The 25,497-nt window shown below is 45.6% G+C and overlaps 2 long non-coding RNA genes across 2 annotated transcripts in view; one reads left to right on the top strand and one right to left on the bottom strand.

Annotated features, from left to right (window-relative positions):
- LOC109550247 (uncharacterized) overlaps positions 1-25,497 on the top strand; it is an 85,619-nt gene that overhangs the window by 43,463 nt on the left and 16,659 nt on the right. Inside the window, exons 4-6 of the long non-coding RNA XR_002176690.3 lie at positions 13,327-13,974; positions 17,736-18,208; positions 21,181-21,258. This is a non-coding gene — a long non-coding RNA (uncharacterized lncRNA). The remainder of the gene's footprint in view (positions 1-13,326; positions 13,975-17,735; positions 18,209-21,180; positions 21,259-25,497) is intronic.
- LOC109550248 (uncharacterized) lies at positions 811-5,189 on the bottom strand. Its single transcript, XR_002176692.3, has 3 exons — positions 4,389-5,189; positions 3,298-3,410; positions 811-2,366 (listed from the first exon to the last, which is right to left on the bottom strand). It is a non-coding gene; the product is annotated as an uncharacterized lncRNA (long non-coding RNA).

Below are 25,497 nucleotides of genomic sequence, written 5' to 3'. Positions count from 1 at the left end.
TATATCCAGTAGCATTCTCAACGAGTTGATTTGTAACCTGGTCTTGATTTCCTTAAAACACACAATCTCCTAAAGTAATCCACACCACTTTGGGCAGTTTTAGTTGCTAAAATTCTTTATTACTTTGGGGTAAAATCTACCCACTATGTGGCTATATCTATCAAAGTTTAAAACGCACAAAGCCACTTATAGCGATTTATCCTACAGAATAATCCCCATGGGCTCAAAGACATGTGTCAAAGATATTCACTGCAGCGAAGGGTTAGAAATCATTTATTTATTTATTTATTTATTTAATTTTGGCTGTGTTGGGTCTTCGTCGCTGCGTGCGGGCTTCCTCTAGTTGTGGTGAGCGGGGGCTACCCTTTGTTGTGGTGCGCAGGCTTCTCATTGTGGTGGCTTCTCTTGTTGCGGAGCACGGGCTCTAGGCACGCGGGCTTCAGTTGTTGTGGCACTCGGGCTTGGTTGCTCCACGGCATGTGGGATATTCCCGGAACAGGGCTCGAACCCGTGTCCCCTGCATTGGCAGGCGGATTCTTAACCACTGCACCACCAGGGAAGTCCCTGGAAATCATTTAAATGTTTAACAAGGGGATTGATTACAGAAATTATGGAATGTCTATTCTACGGAATATCAGGCAGGTGTTAAAGTCTTCTCATGTACTGACAGGGAAAAGTCTTTACGTTGGTTCTCTGCTCCTGGTTATGTTGTTCAGTGGGAAAAAGAGATTGGATCCATAATACATTTGACATTTATATAATTGAAAAGAAGGATACACATGAATATATGTTTAGGTTTTATCTGGAAAGTTACTGGCAACTGTGGTTGCCTCTGAGAAAGGAAACTGTGAGATTGGGTGTCGGGGTTGAAGGGAGAATTTTATGTGTATATGTTTATGAATATATGTATAGGTAGACATATACATACGTTTATATATATATATATGTATATATATGTATATATGTATCTTTCTTTTTTCTTTTGACATTTTTTTTACCCTGCACATGTATCACTTTACTTCTTTAAAAATATGCCTTCAGGCAACAAAAACAAAGATAGACCAATGAGACTACATCCAACTTAAAAACTTAAGTGCATCAAAGGAAACAATCAACAGAGTGATAAGGCAACCTACAGAATGGGAGAAAATATTAGCAAATCATGTATCTGATAATAGATTAATATCCAGAATATGTAAGGAACTTCTAGAAATCAACAAAACCCCCCAAAAAACCCCAATTTTAAAATGGGCAAAGGACTTGAATAGACCATTCTCCAAAGATGATATAAAAATGACCAACAAACGTATGAAAAGATGCTCAACATCACTAATCATCAGATAAATGCAAATCAAAACCACAATGAGGTATCACCTCACATGCATTAGGATGGGCACTATCAAAAGACCAGAAAATAATAAGTGTTGACGAGGACTTGGCGAAACTGGAGCCCTTGTGCACTGTTGGTGGGAATGTAAAATGATGCAGCCGTATGGAAAACAGTATGGAATTTCCTTAAAAAATTAAAAATAGAATTACCATGTAATCCAGAAATTCCACTCCTGGGCATATACCCCAAAGAATTCAAAGCAGGATTTCAAAGAGATAGTTGCACATCCATGTTTATTGCACCGTTAATTCACAATAACCAACAGGTGGAAGCAACCCAAATGCCAGTCAACAGATGAATAGATAAAATGTGGTCTATACATACAAGGAAATATTATATAGCCTGAAAAAAGAGGGCGATCCTGTCACACGCTACAATATGGGTGAACTTTAAGCACACTATACTAAGTGAGATAAATCAGGCACAACAGGACAGATACTGTAGGATTCCACTCACATGAAGTATCTAACGTAGTGAAAATCATAGAGACAGAAAGTAGAAAGGTGGTTGCCAAGGGCTTGGGTGAGTGGGAATTAATGTTTAATGGGTATAGAGTTTCCGTTTTGCAAGATGTTGTACAATGATGTGAATATACTTAACAATACCAAATTGTACACTTTAAAATGGATAAGATGGTTAGAAAAAAAAAATCTGACCTCTTAAATCCCAGCACTGGGCCCACTTGATTCCACCTCTCAAAGCTGTACAGAACACTTTCATGTTTTTCCTACCACGCATGCATTTGAAGACTTCTAACCATGGCCCCTTGGACCACCTGCTCTTCTCCAGGTTAAACAAGCTGCATCTTTACATCATCTCTTCCACTCTGGCCACCGGGTTACCTGGCCCAGCTGGCCCAGAACCTGCAGTGCTGTAGCAGGACCATGGGCATCCTTGACAGGCTGAAGCCCATGCACGGTGGCAGAGGATAGACCCTGTCTGGAGCAGCTAGTGCAAGCAGAGTGGTTACGATTTGCTGGAATAGAAGAGAAAACCAGTCTCCTTAAATTGGCAATTCTACTTTACACTTTTTTTTTTAACATCTTTATTGGAGTATAATTGCTTTACAATGGTGTGTTAGTTTCTGCTTTATAACAAAGTGAATCAGTTATACATATACATATGTCCCCATATCTCTTCCCTCTTGCATCTCCCTCCCTCCCACCCTCCCTATCCCACCCCTCTAGGTGGTCACAGAGCACCGAGCTGATCTCCCTGTGCTATGCGGCTGTTTCCCACTAGCTAGCTATTTTACGTTTGGTAGTGTATATATGTCCATGCCACTGTCTCACTTTGTCCCAGCTTACCCTTTCCCCTCCCCATATCCTCAAGTCCATTCTCTAGTAGGTCTGCATCTTTATTCCCGTCTCGCCCCTAGGTTCTTCTGACCATTTTTTTTTTTAGATTCCATATATATGTGTTAGCATACGGTATTTGTTTTTCTCTTTCTGACTTGCTTCACTCTGTATGACAGTCTCTAGGTCCATCCACCTCACTACAAATAACTCAGTTTCGTTCCTTTTCATGGCTGAGTAATATTCCATTGTATATATGTGCCACATCTTCTTTATCCATTCATCTGTTGATGGACACTTAGGTTGCTTCCATGTCCTGGCTATTGTAAATAGAGCTGCAATGAACATTTTGGTACATGACTCTTTTTGAATTATGTTTTTCTCAGGGTATATGCCCAGTGGTGGGACTGCTGGGTCGTATGGTAGTTCTATTTTTAGTTTTTTAAGGAACCTCCATACTGTTCTCTATAGTGGCTGTATCAATTTACATTCCCACCAACAGTGCAAGAGGGTTCCCTTTTCTCCACACCCTCTCCAGCATTTATTGTTTGTAGATTTTTTACTTTACACTTTTTAAGGCATTTTACAAACAGGATTAAATTTACTACTCACCACGCCCCTTTGGGCAGGCACTTCAGGAAGAGAAGGCCTGGTCAGAGAGATCAGCATTTACACCGGTCCTCTGAAGTCCTTACTGGGTGGGCCCTTTCCACTCTGCAGCCTGCCTTTGATTTCACATTAAAAACAAACCAAAAAACAAATAAAAACAAAACCGAAACGATCATTTGCTAAATTGTCCCAAGTCTTATAATTTTGACAGATTGAGAAAGTTTTCTATAGAGTTAGAAGAAACAGATTGAACTGTTCCCCATATCACAGTGCACATCCGTGAGGGCCAAAGGCCATTTGTGGGGTGCCCTTGGGTACCTAGCCCTCCCTGAGTCAGGAGAGCTGGGGGCCTTGTCTTTGGCTCTGCTGGCAAGACCTGAGCCTGCCTCCACCCAAGGGTAAGACAGCCGTTTAACCTCCACTCTGCGGAAAGAGCAGCTCCCTTCCCATGGCTGCACAGGAAGCCCAGAGCATCCTTAGGGAAACCCTCAGATCTGTGACCTGGGCCCTGCCCAGGGCTCAAGGGGATCCCTGTCTTTCAGGTGCTGGAAATGGAAAATGGTGGCTGAGAGAGGGGGGAAGGTGAAGGGAAAGACGGCCCCTGGCAGCCAGGACGAAAACGTGTGGTACCCAGAGGCCTCCAGCAAGCCCGGCTGGGCTGTGCACACCCCCCGGGCCCTGGCTGTTTTTTTCCCAGTCGGCGCGCGCCCCTGAGGCTGCACATTGGCCTCTACTAACTTTATCTTCCCCTTTTAGGCCGCTGCCCCTGGCCATTTTAACCTAATTTCATCAAGATAAACAAGTTAGGGAAGCAGAAGGAAGAGGCACATAGGAAAATTTCCTTGCAGGCTGGAGTATCAGGGTCCCCCAGGGAATGAGAAGAGGGCGTCTCTTCTTGAACGTAGAAAAAGACATTTTTACTGCAAAAGATACTCCCCGGTGTCCTAAACTGGCAGACGCTGGGCTAGGGAGAAAGGAGGCGGGGAGAGGAAGGTGGAGGGGTTTCTGCAGGAAGTCAGCTTTCTGGCCTCTCACTGATAGATCTAGTTACAGAGGGAGAGATTTAAAATATTTAACACGCCAGCCCGACCAACCAGAGCAGCCGTCCGCGGGGGGCCTCCGCGCCAGCTCCTGGAGGCCCTCTGCTGGGCCGTGTGTTCCCCGCTGGCTGGCTGTGCGGTGGCGGGAGGTGTCGGGCGAGCGGGCTGCGGCTGTTTACCGACCGGTGTGAAGTGTTTGCACACGAACGCGTGGTGTGGCCGCAGCGTCTCACAGCAGCGGAATGTCGGTCTGGGGGGCCCCGCATCAGAGACGCTGGCCCCGAATGGCTGACCGCCGCCTCGAGCTCCCTGGGTGCTTATTCCAAATCACTCCCAGCATCGGTGGCCTCACCCCGTTCCCCGGCAGAATCGCAGATGTTTGTTTCCCGCCCCCACCCCCCGCGCAGATTCGGGCAGTGCCCGGATGTCCTGGGGAGCAGCTGGGTGCCTCCTGGCCTGTGGGACTCGTGTGCGTGTGGCTGACGTTCGAGGAGCCGGCAGCTTTTGCTTCACCAGGAGGGATCTTTCTCTTGTTTCCTCACCCTCTCCTTCCCGGCTGACGTGCAGCCGACACATGCTGGTGCCTCATCTCAGCAGGAATCCGGGGTTTTGTCTCTGTAAAGAGGAGGGGCCCACGCTTCCAGAGCCACTGACAGATGTCTGCGGGGAAGCGGCCTCCACACCTGCCAAACCGACAGCTTCCTTTCTCAGTCTCAAGGGCTCTGGGGAACGGGAGCATTTGGAAAATGTGTCGTATGCCCTGCAGTTTCCACCTTCTCGGAAGACCGACTATCTCATCTGAGAGTGAAAAATCAGGCAGCCAGAGTTTCCTGAGATGGGAGGCGAGAGGTGGCATGTGAGACAATGTACATGTCACCCAGGAGCCTCCCTTCCTGAGACCAGCCTGGGGTGGGGCCCGGGGACGGTTAGACGCCTTGTCCTGAAAGAGGAGACCGTAAAGATCCGTCTTCATTTTCACGATCTGAAAACTTCTGGCGAGGCTTGAAATGGAGCGCTGCGTTTTATTCTTATTTCTATACATATTACTTTTTGTTCTAACGTATATAGTTTTAAAATTCACATGTTTAGGAGGCTTATAGAAACGTCACAACCCAGTGCCTCCTGCCTCACCCATTCTTACCTCCAGTTACTGTTCCCCAAAGCCAACGGCTGGCTGTGCTTTTAGTGGTACTCCTGGTATTGGCAGCAGTCGTTCTAAACAGTATGTTTATAAAACTGCATCTTTACTTTCATAATTTTAGAAATGTTCTACTGACTTATTGCTGTGGAAGATGAGGGTTTAGCTTTCGTCCCCCCTCCTAGACACAGGTGTTCATACTTCTCCCTCACTTCCCCATAGAGTTCTCTTCCCATCTTAGATGCCATCCATTATAAGATGTACCATTGTTTATGAGTCACTACAAAAACATGAACATGCTCCCAGTTAAACTTAGAAACAATACTTTCTTATCACATTGACCATGAGGTGCAGTCTGACTTCCAAGATGTTAAAATGTGAGAAGTATGTGCATGTTAGAATATTATAAATTACGGGACGGCACAATTTTTGATTAAATCACTCTCAGTATTTGCATTATTTTGAGTGTCTACATCGTGCACTATAATTACATTTTGGTTCTTGTACATCTCCCCGCGCCCCCCCCCCAGAGTAAATAATTGCCTTATCTATTTAATTGTGTAGTTCTTTGGGTGTTTATGAGTAATGCATCCCCAGACGCTCCTCAGCGTGATGAACACTGATTAGTAATCTCTCAGTTGTGTTTCCCTCCCTGTGGGGATGTCTTCCTGGAGCTGTCTTCCCGCTCCAAACTCGGGGCTGGTTCCCCCTTGGCCCACTGCAGTTACCAGCTCAGAGCTTCCCTTTAGCATCATCCTGGGAATCCTCTTTCCTTCTCTCCTATGTTGGATCCTCTGTTTCCTGGGGCTTCTCTCTTCTTTCTTAGGTAATTCTTTGTTTTGTTGAAGCGCATCCTTCAGTAGATTCCTGAGAAAGGGTTCATGGCAGGTAAATGTCTGGGGACCTTGTAAGTGTCTTTATTCGACTGTTGCACTTGATAGCTTGTCTGGATATAGAATTTGACTTTGCAAATAATCACCCGCCGATGTCTGGTGATTTAGTGCTCACAGTAAGGGGATGTGTGCCTGGGCGAAGTTTATGAACCAGTGGGCTCCGGGTTGGTGATTCTGCAGCACCCTGGATGTTTCATTAGGGGATCCTGCTAGGCCAGTGTCTGTAAGTCTTTTCTCTTGGACTTGCCAGCTTCCCTAGAGATGAATCATCGGATCTGCCTGTGGGGTATAAGCCTCACTGCCAGCATTCTGGGAGCCAAGAGGGGGGAAGAGACTGCAGGGTGTTGTAATCCAGAATGCAGACTGTCATTTAATCCTGTTTCAGCAGCGGGTCACGTGCCAGCTCCCAGCTGTGCCCACTGTCCAGATGATCTCCGATTCAACCTTTTCTCCCAGGGCTGGGCAGGGGCATGGCCTGGCTGCACAGGCTTGTGGGAAGAAGTAGGGAGTCTCCTCGTTCCTTGCACAAATTTTCAACACATTTGTTTTCAGCGCACCTGCACCTATATTCTGCACAAAGGGAACCAATTTCTGTTTCTTTCTAAGGCTCTGTGGAAGCTGGCTTGCTTCTTCCAGCCTCCCTCCCTATGGGCTTGGGTTTTGGCTGTATCTTCTCTGCTAAATTAATTAACTCTCGTTCATCTGCTTGTCTAGTTTCCAGAATATTGTTGACATTGTTTTGTCTCCTGTTGTCTCCATTCCTGTTCTCTCTTTGTCCTTATGGGGCTAGACAAGGTGTGTTGGTCAATGTTTGACAAGTGGCTCCTGGGGGGAGGGGGAGCCCTGATCTGTAGCAGTCCAGTTTCTGCGGTGTAAATGCTCCTACTGTGGCTATTTCAGGCAACCAAGAGGATATCGCTGAACAGGCAGATGGGAAGAAATACAGAGAAGCACATCATTACAGATACGATAGACATAAACACTAGCTATAAAAAACCTCAAGAGAATATATAATCGTAAAATTACTATGAAGTGATAAGTTTTGAGAAATTATTAGCTTTGTTTTCAATGTAATTTTTAAAATTGTAAGCTTATGTAATTTAGCTTCCAAAATAACTGTATTTAACAACTGGTTCAAAAAATTCCTAAATATTTAACAATCAGTTCTCACAAGTCAGTATCAGCTGGCCCCGGCATACCACTGGGTTAGTGCCTTCTTAACAGTTTAACTGTCGTTTCAGTACATTATGGAAAAACTGTTTTTCAAATGAAAACACTAATTCAAAAAGCTACATGCACCCCAGTGTTCATAGCAGCACTATTTACAATAGCCAAGACATGGAAGCAACCAAAGTCCCATCAACAGATGATTGGATTAAGAAGATGTGGTACGTATACAGAATGGAATATTACTCAACCACAAAAAAGAATGAAATAATGCCAATTGCAGCAACATGGATGGACCTAGAGAATATTATGCTTAGTGAAATAAGTCAGACAGAGAGAGACAAATACTGTATGATATCACTTATATGTGGAATCTAAAAAATAATACAAATGAGTGTATATGCAAAACAGAAACAGACTCACAGATACAGAGAACAAACTAGTGGTTACCAAAGGGGAGAGGGAAGGGAGGATGGTCAAATTAGGGGAATGGGATTAACAAACTACTATATATAAACTACGTAACCAACATGGATATACTGTATAGCACAGGGAGTCACACCTATTATCTTGTAATAACCTGTAATGGAATATAATCTGCAAAAATACTGAATCACTGTGCTGTACACCTGAAACTAATGCAATATTGTAAATCAACTATACTTTAATTAAATAAACTGTTTTTCAATTTGCTGCTCTGTAGCATACAATTACCTTTCCTCCTATATTGGGGTTCCCCCCAGTTTTATGGAGATATAATTGGCATATAATTCATATGATGTTAACACAATGGTAATTCATCCAAAATTCACATTATCCAACTATAAATCTCCAACTGTGGTGAGGGAAGGATGATGCCTCAGTGGAATGGATGATGCTTGACTTGAGAGGAGTTACAATGAGGAGAGGGTACGTAATCAGTACAGGTGGTACTCAGGGGAAAGGGCTGTCAACGAGATCGGGCAGGAGGTCCTACTAGGACAAGGCAGTAACTGGGCCAAACTTGCTGTTTTGATTTAACCTCCGTTTTTAAAAAGACCGTTTAGTGTATCTGTGGTTCTTAGCAGATCTCTGAAGTAGTGCCAACCAACTTCTCACTCCAGACACGCAGGACTGTGTAGTAGCATTGAGTGACTACACGGAGGGTTTCATTAGCTAAGCTCAAAGCATTTTACCCAAAGTGCCTCATTAAGTCTCACCACATCCCAATGTGGGAGTTGAAGGGGAATATCATTATCCCCATTTTGCAGAAGGAAGAAACAGAGGCCTTAAAGCAAATCAACAATAGCTGAGACTGGCTCGTCAGCCTGCAAATCCAGTATGCTATCATTTCATAACAGGATGTTAGGCACTAATTTATGTTTTCTGCCTCTATAAGTAAGGGTGCAAGTTTTGTTCTCTGAAATATCAAAAAGTTCTTTTAAGTCTAAATTGTATGATTCTGGTTTTGACCTTTGTTGACCCTCTCACACCTTCCTACATGCATGATTTTATAGTATTTTATGTATATTATTCAACATAACTCCGGTCTGGCTGTAGGAATAGGGGCAGGTTGGCAAGAGCAGAAGGCAGTGCCATTTGGGTAGCAAGTAGAAGAGCAGATACTGTGGTTTGGTCTCCACACTGCGCAGATCACAGAGCACTAACAACCGCCAAAAGAGACAATAGACTGTTTGAGCGTTTACTGTGTGCCACATGTGGAACTGAGCACTTTACATGTGCTATCTCATTTAAATCAATTTAATCTTCACAATAACAAGTTGTGGTTGGTGTTAATATTATCCCTACTTTACACACGAGGAAAGTGAAGCTTACAGGGTTTAAGGAAACACAGCCAGCTTCTTGGCTACAGTGATGGGTGTAGAGATGGACCTGTCACCCTACAGAGTCCCAACTCAGGGTATACTGAGCTGGACCCAGAAGAAGAACCCTTCCTTCTCTGGTCAAAGGGTCATTTGACTGGGAACCCAGTGAGGTGGGCTCCCATATCCACTGCTGTGTGAAGAAAGGTCTCTGTAGGAGGAGAGAATGAAATCCACACACAAAAAAGCAGAGACAAAACGGGGAGAAAGAATTACTACGGAATTAAAATCCTTGCCTCTGAGTCCCTGCCTCCCTTATCTAAGCTAGTGTAAGTTCAGTTTGTCACTTGGCCCCTGCGAGAGCCTGACCAACACAAGTGTTTAAGCCCCTGCTATCCCCTTGCTAGACATTACCCTATTTACCCCTTTGGATTTACCCCCATCTCTGTCAAACCTGCAAGCAGATAAACTTTCCTCACAGTACCACCCTCCTTCTACTTCTAGACACATTCTGCGTCTCATCCATAAGATTCTTCTCTATCTCTTGTCACTTGGCTGGAGACTCCTAATGCAAATACGCTATATTGTGATAACGTGCTCAGCTTAAGGGTCCATATGCATGACTTTGTCTTCTGACCTCAAGAGGCAAGAGAAAAGCCATGGTACTAACAATACAAAGATACGATGGCCCATTGGCCAGAATTTCACAGGCCGGCCTCTTTTTTGATAGGGTGAGGTTTGGGGGACCATAATAGAGTAGTCAACTTTTCATTCGGCCAGATAAATTTAGAAGGCTGAAATTTTTCCTTCTCCAACTCTTCATTCATTCATACATTTATTAACAAGTCTAGTAAATACTCTGCTGTAAGCCCTGAGGGTATAAAGCAACCTTACAGTCAAGTCACTAGACGACTATAAAGGTCAAACGAATTCTTCTTCCTAAAATTCCATTCTTCCCTTCACTTGATACCTCTGGTTACCTTCCAAAATTCAGGGCAGAGTATAAGCAGATTGTCAGTCATTCTTGTTGGCAATAATTTAGAAAACGGGTTGGAAGCCAGGAAGGGAAAAGGAGGTGAAGAGGAAGCCCTGGCAGTAGAGACTGATGCAGCGCCGCCTTGGGCCAGGTGTGGGGAGCAGTGCAGACAAAGGGCACAGCCTGCCCTACAGGGGTGCCAGCCCAGGAGCGAAGGGAGGTGAGAGGCCTCTGTGCTCTGGCTTTGGCATGAAGTAGGTAAGGGAGACGTTGAGGCTTTATAACCCTGATGTTAAGCCTTGAGGGAAGGTAATCATTCTCACCTTCATGTAACTGAGTAGTAAACTACATTTGGCCAAAGTTGTGCCTTTAGGACTATAGCCAAAGCAAGACTCAGAGCAAATCAATGAGAGAGGCACTCACATTGCACCAAGGACCAGACACAGAAAAAGCCTTCTTGGTGTACATAGTGTCTGCATCAACGAAGCAATATAAATTTGTAAGAATCTCCTTCAAATTGCTGGCAAGGGAATTTGCAAAAGACTCTAGTAAGCAAAGCATAGTGAAATGGAAATTAATTGTACAGTACCCATTACTTTTAATATGCCCTTGATAAGCTCTTTGTATACTATATTGTCTAGTGTTTTATTCAATGAAAGTGAAAATTACCTATTAGAATTTTGTAGGTTTTAATTTAATTTTATCTTATCTCATCTTGTTTTATTTTATTTTATTTTATTTTTTGGCCATGCCACGCAGCTTGTGGGATCTTAGCTCCCCAGCCAGGGATCGAACCCGGGACCACTGATTTGAAAGTGCCGAGTCTTAACCACTGGACCACCAGGGAATTCCCTGTAGATTCATTTTTAACCATGGTCCCCCAACTTTACTCCTTCTAGGTGGCTTTTCGTTTCTGAGCCCCCAGTTCTCTGGCTGAGGGGGTTTCAGTGATGTAGCACTTGGGTTGGGGAGTGTGGTAGGCAGCCTCCAAGAAGACCCTTCCTGTTGTTCACACTCCTGCCGGGTCCCTCCCGCACTATATCAGAGTTGGTCTGTGTGACCAATAGGATACAGAAGTGACTGGAGTTTATTTCCAGGATTAGGTTTTAAAACACACTGCAGCTTCCATATCAAGTGCTTTCTCTCTCACTCTCTCTTGAATCCCTCGTTCAGGAAGCCGGCTGTCATGTCACGAGGACACACCGTGTACGGAGAGGTGCATGAGGCAGGGAAGTGAGGCTTGTAGCTGAGAGCCAGTGAGGAACTGAGGTCCCCAGCTGTTACTGACCAGGGTTCTTGGCCTCCTTAATCAATGGAAATTGATCAGAGGCCAGACAAGAAATTCAGGCAGGGCTTTATCGGGGCCCCTGCTGCAACCGGGGGGAGCGAGAACAAACCACAGGTTTCCTTGCTTGCCTGCTCCCCAAGGGGACGGCATGGGGGGAGGGGAGGGGCGGGTCCAGGGCTCCGGCCGGAGGGCTGGCTTAGGGGGTCTGCCCACCCTTTGGGTGGCGGTGTGTGCAGGGGGCATGCGCAGTCCCCTGCTTTTGCTCCTGGCTCCTCAGAAGTGGCAGTTGGATTTTTGGTCTCTTTGTATCTTGTTGTCCGTAACTTGCCCTAACCGCCTTGCACGCAGTTAGTTTTAGTCTCTTATAGTTTCTTTGTATTTTGTTGCTCAAGGAAACCTTTGTCCAGGTGCAAGTATTGCAGCACTGCCGCAAAGGGCCCCAGGTCCCAGGTCCCAGCCTGTCTCATAACAACTGTGTGGTGCCCTGCAGCGTGGCAACTCCAGCCCCAGTCGAGCCTCACGATGACCGCAGTCCTGGCTTGACTACAGTCTCGTGAGGGGCCTGAGTCAGAGCCACTCTGTGAGCTCACTCCCAGATTCCTGACTCTCAGAAACTGTGAGAGATCATACACGTCTGTTGTTTTAAGTTCCTGAGTCTGGGGGTGATTCACTGTGCAACAATAGATAATTAATACAGCGAGGGGAGACAGTATTTATTCTTGCTACCCTTATTTTCTCAAGGAGTCCCTCCTTCCTTCTGTGGGGAGAGATGTCCAGGTCCCTGATTATAGGGGTCGAGGCATCCTCATTTCCTTTGCTGTCATTGTTACACCTTTGTTATCCCCTGGATGTTTGGACATGTGGATGAGGAAGTACACACAGAATCTACAGGACGACACAGACAGTTCTTCTTGTCCCTGTCCCAACTGGGAGGAGTATGAAAAGAATTTTTGTGCACATGTAGGCTTTAGAAATGGGTATAAATAAGAAAAAATAAACTTTATTTCTTATTACAAAAGCAATAATATATGTGGTATAAAAATTTTTTAAAAGCAAGACCATTAAGCACCCATAATTCCAATATGCAGGTATATCCAATAAATGCTGTTAATAATTGAAGCATTTCTATCTCTATACATTTTACACAAATAGCGAATATAATAAGTGCTAGTTTGTGACTCGTTTTTTCATTAAATATATTGTGAACCTGTGTTTATGTCATTAACCTATTAGGTCATCTACAATTATACAGTTTTTTTAAAGAAAGGGAATTTATTTATTTTCACTTATTTATTTATTTATTTTTTTCACTTATTTATTTTTATGGCTGCATCAGGTCTTAGTTGCGGCAGGTGGGATCTTCATTGAGGTGTGGAGGATCTTTTGTTGTGGCGCGTGGGCTTCTCTCTAGTTGTGGTGCATGGGTTTTTCTCTCTCTAGTTGTGGCACATGAGCTCCAGACCACGTGTGCTCTGTAGTTTGTGGCATGTGGGCTCTCTACTTGAGGCACCCGGGCTCAGTAGTTGTGGCTTGCGGGCTTAGTTGCCCCATGGCGTGTGGGATCTTAGTTTCCTGACCAGGGATGGAAGCTGTGTCCCCTGCATTGGAAGGTGGATTCTTTACCACTGGACCGCCAGGGAAGTCCCTACAATTATAATCTAAAATGACTGCATAGCACTCCATTATACAGATACCATAATTTTTTAAGCCAGTTCTTTTTTTTTGCAGTACGCGGGCCTCTCACCGTTGTGGCCTCTCCCGCTGCGGAGCAGAGGTTCCGGACGCGCAGGCTCAGCAGCCACAGCTCACGGGCCCAGCCGCTCTGCGGCATGTGGGATCCTCCCGGACCGGGGCACGAACCCGTGTCCCCTGCATCGTCAGGCGGACTCTCAACCACTGCGCCACCAGGAAAGCCCCTAGCCAGTTCTTTTTGTTGGACATAAATGTATTTCTAGTTTTGCTCTTATACGAAATGCTATAAGGAATATGTTTGTAGCTAAATATTTGTACCTCTCCTTGACTTTTCCCCTGTGGGATTAAATTATTAAAGTAGAATGGCTGGCTTGAACACTTATACATTTTTAGAACTTTTCCTACGTATCGCCAAATTTGCCTTCCAGAGAGGTCTACCACTTTATAACTTATTCATGTGTCTAATTCTTCATTCCCTTGCCAGCACTGAGCAACTGTTTTTATCTTTCTGGCCTGGTATCTGAATGGGTAACACAAGGATTTCAGGAGAAGTCTAACTCACTTACATCCCGAAATTGTCCGCATCCACGAGTGTGAGCAGGCCCCGCCCCAGCCCGATGCCTTGTCAGGGGCGAGGGGAGTGAAGCGATGCGCTGAATGTCTGTCCCCAGCTACGCTTAGAAGGTGAGGAGGGCAATGCTGGGACTCATACGTGTGCGTTCGGGACGTACGGAGGACAGCCAAACATGAAATATTCAAACCCTTTGGTCCGGTAATTGTGCTTTTGGGAATTTAGCCTAAAGAAGAATCTCACTGAAAGGAAAAAGGTTATATACTTGAAAACCGTTTATTGTAACATTACTTATAGTAGGGAAACATTATAAACAACTCAACAGAAGAGAAATGGTTTGAGAAATGGCTTAAGAAATTGGGGTCTATCAACTTGATGGAATATTATGCAGTTGTTAAATTAGCAATTATAACAACTGTGTAGAAACATGGGAATGTATTCATGATATAATATTAGATGCAAAAGAAGGTTATACAATTTTCGTATTTAAAACGATATACTCGTTAAGTCCACGTAGGCAAAGACTGGAAAAAAGCATAGAAACTGAAAATAGTTGTGAGAGAGAGTGGTACCCCACGTTTGGAATTTTTCTTTAAAGTCATCGTTGTGCGATTACAAGGAAAAGTAACAGTTTTGAAAGAGGTGGGAAGAGGTTCATGGAAAGAGGTAAGTGAATGTGCTAGAGGGACCGTCATGGAAAGTGCTGAGTCAATCAAATATGTTACTTAGGGAGGCTTTGCTGAATATTGGAAAGAGCGAGGCGCTGCCGGCCAACAGCGCTCGGCTGGAAGCCAGGCTCCACTTCATACCAGAAATATGAGCCCAGACAAGTTAACTTCCTGCAGGTTGGTTTACGTAGCTGTAAAAATGGATGAATAGTGCCCACTTGTGCAGATGTTGGGGGGGAGAGGAGGCTGTATTCTGCAGGCAGGTCCGCGGTAGGCGCTTGATGAGGGGCGATGATTATCAAAAGCGATGCTGCTCTTCTGTATTCATCTTTTCATAATTATTGATACTACAATAGAGAGAAGGAAGTCCAGCCAAGAGGAAATACTTGCACATCTATTTCTGGCAAATGTAAACCACACGATTCTGTCCAGGACAGAAGGGAGTGAGTGAGTGCAGACTCTTATCTCAGCTGCATGGTTATGGAGCTAACTCAGCAGTGTCTCTACAGCCTCCCCGTTAAGTGATTTATCTGGACACTTTGACTGATGATGACATAGTATAAAAAATACCGCAAAACTGCCAACCTTCTGCTGTGTACCGCGGCAGCAAAACTGATCGTGAAAAGGTGACGGACAGAAAGAAATTTCGGAAAACCTTACATCGTATCTATCCCTGCGTTATTTTTAAAAAATGGATTATACAGTCTAATTTGGGGTGTGGGGGGGACTCAGTGCCGGCTCTTGTTAACGCAGTGGTTTGAAATCAGCCCCAGAAGAGCAAGGAGCACTGCAGTTTGCTCTCTGTGATGTCAAGACCGTTTGCCAATCACATCTGGATTGGCAGCATCTCTAGCACCAGGGAAAGCTCAGAAGGTGGAAGAGAGAATGGCCTGACTTACAGACGCTCAGCAGAGAGACTCAGTGGCCACCTGATGCAGAGAAATCCGTGACCTGAAAAGGTCCATCTGTCTCTCTTCGGGGACGGGGACAATTTCTCAACTGTACCCACCCCTTTTGTAGGGAAAAAAATCAGCACCTTGTTTGTACCGAGTCCTTTCCGACAAATTCCTTGTCATCTTGAGAACGCTTTTTCTTCTTCCTCTTCAAAAATCTTTCAGCAGTAACAGCAGCTCAAATAACTGGAGTTATTTCGGCATTAAAATACAGGCTTTATGGACCTCTGACGCAGACAGATGCAATTTCAAAGGAAACTTCTTCTGCTGGGTATTCAGTGTTACACAGGGATTTGGGGAGTTAATCTTCACTGTTTCTGTTGTCGGAGAAAAGGAAAGAAGAGCTACTCTTTCTAACCACTCTTCGCTGTGGGCCTCTGGCTCCTTTTGTACCCTGGAATTATGGAGATGGAGGAAACCCAGAGCGGTTATCCCCCCCAGCCCCTTAAGGCGGGCTGGGCTCTCCTTAAACCTCCAAAACAGATGGTTGTTGATCAGAGTTTTAAAGATCCCGGGGTAGACATTCTGCAGCCTCCCTTGTTAACTGGTATCAGTGCTCAACCTGTTTTCATGTGAATAACTTCTTTTTTTTGTTGTTACACCAACAATAGTGGAAAATTTTAAATTGCAAAAATCTGTGCAGAAGCTCCCATAAATCACCTGCAGCCATGTTGCTACAGTTTACATTTACTGCAGAGACAGCTGGAGTTTAAGAGCCGGGGGTTTTTCTTCGAGAGAGGGTTACAAGTACAAATCAGTCCTATTCCTCCTGGGGCCAGGGCAGCTTCCCCAAGGGTCCTGCCGTCAGAGCCGCAGTGAGGAAGCAGGCCCTTGCCTTATGCCACGTGTGTCCTCAGCCTCCGGAGGACAAACTCCCCGCTGTGCTCTGCTCCTCTGTGGGTTGGGCGGGAAGCCCTGTGGCTCATCAGGTGTCTACTGGGGACCAGGCGCACCAGGGTCTGCAAGACTCTCTTGGATTAAGGGTCGGCAAACTACAGACAAGGGCCCACAACTGGCCCGCTGCCTGTTTTCACAGAGCCTGTGCGATGTTTTTTTTTTCTGTTTGTTTGTTTTAAACTTTGAAGTGGTTGGGAAAAAATCAGAAGAAGAATACTATTTTGTGATGTGTGAAAATCATAGGAAATGGAAGTCTGTGTCCATAACTAGCTTTATTAGAACACAGCCTTGCTCCTTCGCGTGTGTCTCCTTCGTTACGCCTGTGGCTGCTTTCGCTGAAATGGCCGTGTTGAGCAGCTGGGACGGACACCACTCTGTATGCCCAGCAAATCCTACAGTATTTCATCTGGCCCTTCACAGAGAAATTCCACTGACATCTGTCTCAGAGCCTCCCATATCACCTGCGGATCTCCTTGCTTCCCCCATGGTAACCTGTCCTCATCGACACTGCAGCTGCCGCTCCAGAGACAGCACACCCCGGACGCGGTGGCTCCTTCCCTAGGCTGCCAGGTTGACCTCGGGGCTGGGGGGAGCACAGAGCAGGAAGTGGGGCGGTGTCTGCCCAGCTGTTTGCCATCATCTTTAGACTGAGATTATCAAGACTTGCTGCTTTTCAGCTGTAGGGTCTAATCCTCATTCTGAAGAATTAAAACCGACAGGACGTGGGATGCAGGAGTCAAGGACAGCTCCTCTGTTTCAGCCGTCTGCTGCCGTGTGTGGAGTAGGGGAAGGGTGGGGAAGGAGAGGTTTGGGCAGGGACAAGGAACCCTCGAGACTCCGCTTCCCATGGACCAAGTTTGTGATCCGTCGAGAGGGCAGTTAGACTACTGGTCACCTGCGTCTGGGATGGAGGTCTGGATTTGTGAGTCATCAGCAGGCAGATGGTGCGGAAAGCCCGGGTAGCGGACGACATTGCCAAGGGGGTGAGTGCGGAGAGAAAGAAGAGGTGTCAGGACTCATCACAGGCCCATCAACATTTAGAAGTCAGGTGCCCAGCAGCGGATGCAGGGCCTGCACACGCCACGTGCTCCACAAATTACGTATTCACTCTGTAAGCGAATTAGAATTCCAGTCGACTAGAATCATCCACTCCCTGTCTCTTTCTCATCCTGCCTCACCTTCCCTTTCCTTCTGTCTTCTCCTTTCTTCTCTGTTATGTGTTAAACGCGTCGGGGAGCACCTAGGCACCCCGGCCACCCTTGAGCACCCTTGCTTCCCTTGCTACAGCTCCGGGTGAAACAAGTGATGATCCGGTGAATTAGTCGATAGATGATATCCTCCTTTTTGTCTCCACAGGCTGTTTAAAAGAAACGTCACACGTGTTCGTGTTGAGCCTCACTCACCCTCTATGAACTCTGTGCTCGGTTAATGCTATTTTGACTTCTGTTCCTGCCTCTTTACTAATGCCTCACAACTTGGTGTCATCTGTGATCTTAATTCGGAAGTTCTCAGTTACATCACTGGGGTAAAGATAGAGATGCTCAGCGTGAGCTCCAGCTCTGACATGTGTGAGATCACGCAGGATGCTTCCAGGTTGAGGCTGAGTCATCGATAAGCCACTTCTTGGGTGATATTATTCAGCTCTTAAGAAAGAAAAGAGTCTTATTTCTTTCTACCTCATTGATGAAAAGTCATTGGCAATGGAATCTAAGGTCATACTTCAGCACAGAGCGATTACGTCTCCTGCTCATTCCTTATCTATATGGCCTACCTATCATGGAAGAAAATTAAATTGGCCTGCCGAGCTTTGATCTTCACATACCATCGAGGTGAGTGCAAACTGATTGTTTGTTGTTGCTGAACTGGCTCTTGACACTGAAGAGAAGTGGACTTGTATCGTGACCTGCGTGGGCGTTGCATGGGGTGGGACCAGGGGAATCAGAGAGACCTAGCAAGGCTCAAGGTCATACTTTGCACCAGGCATTATGCCAAGCGCTTTACAAAGATTTCCTTATTTAATATTTGCAACAGCCCAGAGAGGTTGGTATGGTTGTTCCTGTTTTCCAGTTAAGGAAACTGAGGCTCGGAAGGTAGAGGATCTGGTGCAAGGCTACACAGCTGGTTGGCAGCATTGAACTTGAACTTGAACTTCAAGTCTTTCACACTGACTCCCAGCAGTTATGGACTTGTGCTCACCTGAACAGGATCACATTGTGGGAAAGACTATCTTTAAACTCCTAAGGCTTCAAACATTGCCCGGGCACAAATGACTTCAAAGTTTATAATCTGCCCTCTGCGCCCTAGCCCCCATCTCCAACTGCCTCCTGGACATCTCCACTTGGATCTCATTCTAAAAACTACGGCTCCACGTGTAAACTCAAGCAATGATCTTCTCTCCAAAACCCAGGACCTCCCCACCCCTCCCATCACTGTCCTGTGCTTTTCAGTGGTACAGTATTCTTTCAGTCTTCTCAGAATCAGAGTTATTTTTAAGCCCCTCCCTGCGGATTCTTCCTCTGAAATATTTCTTGCCTCCATCTCCCGTTTCTATTTCCACCATCCTTTTTGCCGTGATCGCCGAGGGCTTAGATTACTGCAACAGCTAAATACATCTTTCACCAGCTGTTATAGTTAAACTCTGTTTAATCAAGTCAGTTCCTTCCGTGAAAGGATGGCCCTCGACTGTGTTTGCATACTGGAATTACCTGGGGAATTTAAAAAGTACTCCGAATTATATATGTTTGGGGTCTTCAGCATTACAGCGCTGAGATATCAGCATTGCAGGAGCCACTTCAGGACTCTATGTATCTCTGAGACCAAGGATGTTGTCCTGAGGTTCTGGGGATCAGACACAGTCCCCAGGCATTAAGGAGTTGTGACCCTAATCACACTCTTGTCTCTTTGGACTGGATGAGGGCAAGCAGGCTTGACTGCCAATAAAAAGAGTCACGTAGGTAAAGCTTAGCATTATTGCAGCCCCTACTTTCCAATAGTCCCTCCAAAAGGTATTTGCTGTTTTCCAGTGACTGACTCAGGTGAATGGTGCCTCTGTGAGGTCTTGGACCCTCTCATTAAAGGGCCATGCTTCAGACTTGACAGTTTCACAGTTTACATATTACATATTTTCTGACCAACTTTCACAGAATTCTCTGATGGAGGAGAGTTGGTTAGCAAATCTGATCAATTAATCCAGAATATAATGGCTTAATGCAGTGTTTTAAAAGTTGTGTTCCATATAACACTAGCACTATAGGGTGCTCAAAAAAAAAAAAAAAAAAGAGAATTTCATGCCCACATAATCTTAGCAAATCTCTTGAGATGCACTTTAGCATATTAAAGGCTCTGAGAAGGTCTGCATTCAAAACTTTAGTTTGAATTAGTTTATTCATTACTAAGTTCCCCAAACTTATTTGACCATGGAACCTTTTTATTTTCAAGTGCCATATTCCAAAATTAAGACACCAGTGCCTATAAGATGCATTATGATCTCAGAGATATTAAAGAGAAAAATGGTCAATGATGATTATATGGTACATCGATTATAACAAACATCCTGATTTCAGAGATGTTAAAATGTGAAAGATTGTACATCTTAGTCTCAAGTAAATCCAGTAATACATAGTAACTTCGCTTGAGACTAGGGTTTTGTGGAATGCCTTGTGGGGAATTATTGGGCAAGAGAGCTCTATTTTCCCAGGGGTGTTCTGATTTATGTTCCAGTGGTAGAACGTGGGCAGTGTGGTGAAGTCCAGTAGAGGAGGCATTTGAGGGGAGAAGGGATTTCCAGAAGCTGCCATTGGTCTATTTTCAGGAAGACCGGCCTGGAAAGAAAGGGACAGGGTCCTCATTGCCAGAAACCTAGGGTCTGACTGACTGGCAGAAGAACACGATGGTCCAGTGCTGAATAGAAGAATGGCAGAGACTCCAGGGGAAGGGAAAATGCCTTTACCACCTGGCTTTCAAACACTGAGAGAGCCTCTGGCTTGCCCAGTGTATCATGGAATTGCAAAATGTTCATTCATTGATAATCAGGTGGCAGGGGACGGGAGTAAGTGCTGGATACCAGCTATGCCTTATTCTGGCTGTGCCAATTGGCTGAGTTTCTTTACCTATCTGAACGTTAGTATCTTAATACATAAGTCAAATTATCATAATAATAACCACCGTCAGATCGATTACATTCGGGCTGTTTGTAACAGAAGGCTGACTATGGGGGTTTAACCAAGTAAGGCTTTCTTTTTTTTCACGCTTCTCAGGAATTCCAGAGGCAGGCATTTGCGGGAGGGTTGGTGACACCAGGAAGGTCGCTTTTTTCTTCCTGCTGCGCAACCCTCAGTGTGCGGCTTTCGTCCTCACGTTCGTGTCCTCTCACAGCTACGAGGTAGCTGCTCTACCTCCCACTAAACTGTACATCCCAGGCAGGAAGGGGAAGGAGGGAAAGGAAGAAAGGGCAGCCCCCCAAACTGTCTCAGAGATCCCCAGCTGACTTCCAGCTAGAACCCAGTGGTCAGCATCCAGCCACACGGTCACTCCCAGCTACGAGGGCATCTTAGTGAGCGAGTGGTAGCGGGCACTTTGTGAATAAAACTGGGATTCTGTTAGAAAGAAAGAAGGTGAATGCAGATCCTGGGTACGTAGCTAGTAGCATTTGCCACAGACGCTGACCTCTCAGGTGTGCGTTAGATACTCATAGCAGAGAAAACACCCCGTGCCCGCCCGGGAGTAGATGTGTGATAGATATTCTTCTTCCTACATTCCCCGCAGCAGATGATGGTTGATCTCTTCTCCCCTTTCTTCACAGTTGGAAAATATGTTAACGGGTGGTCGTACCACAAGGCAGCATGTGACCTGCAACGAAGAGGGAGTCAGAAACCTGGCCGTGAGTCCTTTGGCCCCTAAAACAGTGGAGAAGGATGGACAGGACGGTTTGCAAAGGAAGCCCGGGGAGCGGGGGATGCCCACTTGTATCTGGGACTACAGAGCTGTCATCAGTACGATGTTCTGTTTCGGTTAGAGAAGCCAGTGTCTGGGTCACAGTCCTTACCTGGAGCGTGACTCCTCTGTGCCCCCCAGCGGGGGCGCTGCAGGAGCTATCTGTACCACTTTATGACGCTTCCCTTATTGTCACTTTCCTGTGCTCCTGACAACCACACTATAAACTCCTTTAGTACAAGGCCTGCCCCTTGTTTACCTTTGTCTGCTGCAGTCGGCACCCTAATCCTCCCGAAAGCTCAGGGCCTTTGAGAGCCAAGCCAGGTGAACTGTGAAGTGTGAAGCGGGCCTGGGGTAAAAAGGAAGGGCACCCCGGCTGGTACCCACCACCTGCCCAAAGGGGCTCATGTTTAAATACAAACCAAACATTAGATCAAGCAGTGGCTACTAACCTGACTAAAAGAAACACAATTTATCTGGTGCCTGCCTATAGAAGCACTCACCTAAGAAGAATTCTTGTCAGAAAGTCAAACCCGAATCTGATCAAGCTTCTAGATATAACTACCAATTTACAGGAAAGAAAGGAGATAGGGGAACACGTGAAATGATACCACAGGAATGCAGTTAGCAAGATGCAGACTGTGGGAAGCCCTACAGGACAAAATGACTCAGTTGCTACAAAAGAAATTGCAAGCAAAGTTAAACACTGGGAGGGCAAACCTATAGACTAAGAGAGACTTAATCAACCAGTTGCAATACACTTTATATGCTTCCTGATTCAAACACACTGTAAAAAGATATTTGAGACAATTAGAGAAATTTGAACACTGAATTGCTTAGGGAATTATTATTTTCCAGGTAATGATATTGTGGTTATATTTCTGAAAGAGCCCTTATCTTTTAGAGATGCATACTGAAATGTTTTAGGGATAAAATGATGCTAGAGATTTGCTTCAGGATAACACAGTGCGTGTGGAGGCGGGTGGATGGGACTGTGGATGAACTGATGCTCACCAAGGAGACTGATCGTTGTAGAAGCAGGATGGTAGGTGCATAAAGATCATTGTCTGCATTGCTCTAATTTTTGCTTCATTTGAAATGTTCATAATAAAAACAGGGGGAAAAAAAGGCTAAAAGAGGAAAAATCACTGGGCCAGCCAGCACAAACACATGGCAGGCAGAGGTAGATTTACCATGAAGCTGGTGAAACCCCGTTTTCAGACCTCTCACCACACAGGCCCTAACAAGAGAATTTCGTGTTCATGCTTTTTCTTAAAGAGGGGTCTCCAAATTGTAAGTGCTTCAAGCCCCACAAGACTTGGATCTACCCCTGATAGCAGGCAACACTTAACCCCTGTTGTAGGCATTCAGTAAATATTCACTGATAAAAATTTAAAAACACTTCTTAACGAAGACTTTCAGACTTACACAAAAGTAGACATATCATATAAAGAACCTCACGTTCTGGGGCTTCCCTGGTGGCGCAGTGGTTGAGAGTCCGCCTGCCGATGCAGGGGACACGGGTTCGTGCCCCGGTCTGGGAAGATCCCACATGCCGCGGAGCGGCTGGGCCCGTGAGACATGGCCGCTGAGCCTGTGCGTCCGGAGCCTGTGCTCCGCAACGCAAGAGGCCACAGCAGTGAGAGACCCGCGTACCCAAAGAAAAAAAAAAAAGAACCTCATGTTCTTTTCCCCAAATTCAAGCTATCAACATTTTCCTATATTTGCTTCATATTTCGCTTTTTCTTTCCTCCTCCTCCTTCCCCTCCTCTTCCTCTTCCTTCTCTTTCACCCCTAAATACTTCTCTCTGCTTCTCCATTTTCTTTCGTAGCCAGAATATCATGATCATATTGAACAAAATTAACAATAATTCTCTAATGTTTTCTAAGACACAACCCATGTTCCAATTTCCCTAAATGTCTCAAAATGATTGGTTCTTAAGCAAAGATCTCCAATTAATGTCGGAAGGATGAAATCAGAGCCATTAATGACTTATCTGCCTCTTTGCATTTAATGTTTTTTTTTTTGCACCGCTCGGCATGTGGGATCTTCGTTCCCCGACCAGGGATCGAACCCGTGCCCCCTGCGGTGGAAGTGCAGAGCCTTAACCACTGGACCGCCAGGGAAGTCCCTGCATTTAATGTTAAAGTCACATATCCCCCTTCTATCATGCGTGGGAGTGTGTGAAAATATCGACTGAGCCTGCCCTTTTTGTGAAATGTATTGTGCTTAGAAAGTTAGCAGTTGTATTTCTCAATGGCCACTAAAGGTGAGTAAGCAAGACATTCACACATCCGCTAAAAGAAGAGCTTATTTAAAATAGAAACAAAATGACCCATACCTTTGCACTCTGTTCCTTGTTTCTACCAATAACAGCTAGCATTCTGCCTTCAGTGTGACCTTTACTGTTAGCTCTGCCACTCTGTAATTATCTAATGTTTCACATATGCTTTGTATCCTATTGTTATGGACAAAACTCTGTCTCCCCCAATTTATACGTTGAAGTCCTCACTGTCATGTGACTGTATTTGGAAATGGGACTTTTCAGGAGGTAAGGTTAAAATAGGTCATAAGGGTGGGGCCCTAATTCGATAGGATAGGTGTCCTTATGAAAAGGGGAAGAGACACCAGAGGGCTCGCCCTCCCTCATAGAAGAAAGGCCATGTGAGGACACAGGGAGAAGTCAGCCGTCTGCAAGCCAGGAAGAGAGGTCTCACCAGACCCCAACCCTGCTCGCACCTTGATCTTGGATTTCTAGTCTCTAGAACCGTGAGGAAATAAGTTTCTGTTGTTTAGAAAATAAGTTTCTATTGCCCCCAGTCTGTAGTATTTTGTTACGGCAGCCTGAGCAGAATGGTGCGCTGTGTGGACTGCAGCGTGTAGAACAGAATGCGTATTCCACGCAGAGCCCTAAGCATACCACGCTGGAATAGTTTGCCAGGCATAAGATTAAGGACCAGTAGTAAAGTGCGTGTGTGTGCACGTGCACACACACACATCCTCGAATAAAGGGCAATGAGGAGGAGGGAGGGGAAAAGCCCATCCGATCTGAAATGTAGGCCTTTACGGAGCTCATGAAGCACACTGCCTCTGTGGCATACAGACAGCAAGTATACCTCGGAAACCATTCAGGAGTAAATAGACTTGTAAATTGATCACTTCAGGGGGTTGGATTAGAAGGGGAAGGGTCACTGTCAATTTTGGGGGACGTGCATATTTTGAGGAGAATGAATAAGTGAATGGGGAACACTGAACGATAGATATCAGATCTGGAAGGAATCTCGAGAAATTATCCGGTTCAACAGTTGAAGATGAGGGTGAATGCTGATGATGAAGGGGAACACTGATTTCCAAGTGGGGGTGGGGCTTGCCCCCCCAGATGGGTGACGTGCTGGTCCTGCATAGAAAGGGGTGAGGGAAGGTCACGATTTTAGAGGTGATGACATTCATGTGAAGATGCTGGCATGTGTGGGGAACACTCATATGCCCTCAATCGCTTCCACAGGTGATTCAGTGAGGTGACGAACGTAAGAGGAGGCGACGCGTGTGCTTGGAGCTTGGACTTGAGGGGTGAAGGGGCTCCCTGGATCCTTTGACCAGGATGACCAATTTACTGTCCACGCGGGGAACATGTGTGAAGCGGGATCGTTCCTGGCGAGTTGGATGGGTGGGCGCCCTGCCACTGACCCTCTGCTTTCTGGCTGGAGATTCGTTTAAGGTTTCTCTGACTGTTTGCAGTGTGGACAGGCACTTGTCCTCTCCCTTTCAAAAACCATGAAGGAAATATGCCCTCCTCAGGGCCTCCTGGGGAGCCGTGAACCAGTCAGCCTCTGAAACTGGAGAAGCAGGAGAGGCCCTTGCCCTTGGGCGACACTAGTGAGCTGGGCAGCTGAGGCCGAGTTTGATTCTTTTCTTTGCGGTACAGAATCCTGAGAGAGAAGTTTTACTGTGTCGGTTCTTAGGATGAAGGGAATATCTTTTCCCAAATGGTGCCAACTTTCTAAAACAGGCAGGAAAGTACTTGCCCCAGGGCCCAGGTCTAGAAATTAACAGTGTATTGAGAAATTTTAAATTTCTTGAAGTCTGTTTTTTAAAAATCTCCTGGTTTTAGAATTAATTCCCCTTGCTCACAAATTAAACTTTGGAAAAGCGTGGAGGAAGGATTTCTGCTATTATCGTTCAAGA

The sequence above is a fragment of the Tursiops truncatus genome, chromosome 18, assembly GCF_011762595.2.
Source record: "Tursiops truncatus isolate mTurTru1 chromosome 18, mTurTru1.mat.Y, whole genome shotgun sequence".
NCBI lineage: Eukaryota > Metazoa > Chordata > Mammalia > Artiodactyla > Delphinidae > Tursiops > Tursiops truncatus.
This window is presented reverse-complemented; position numbering and strand designations above follow the sequence as displayed.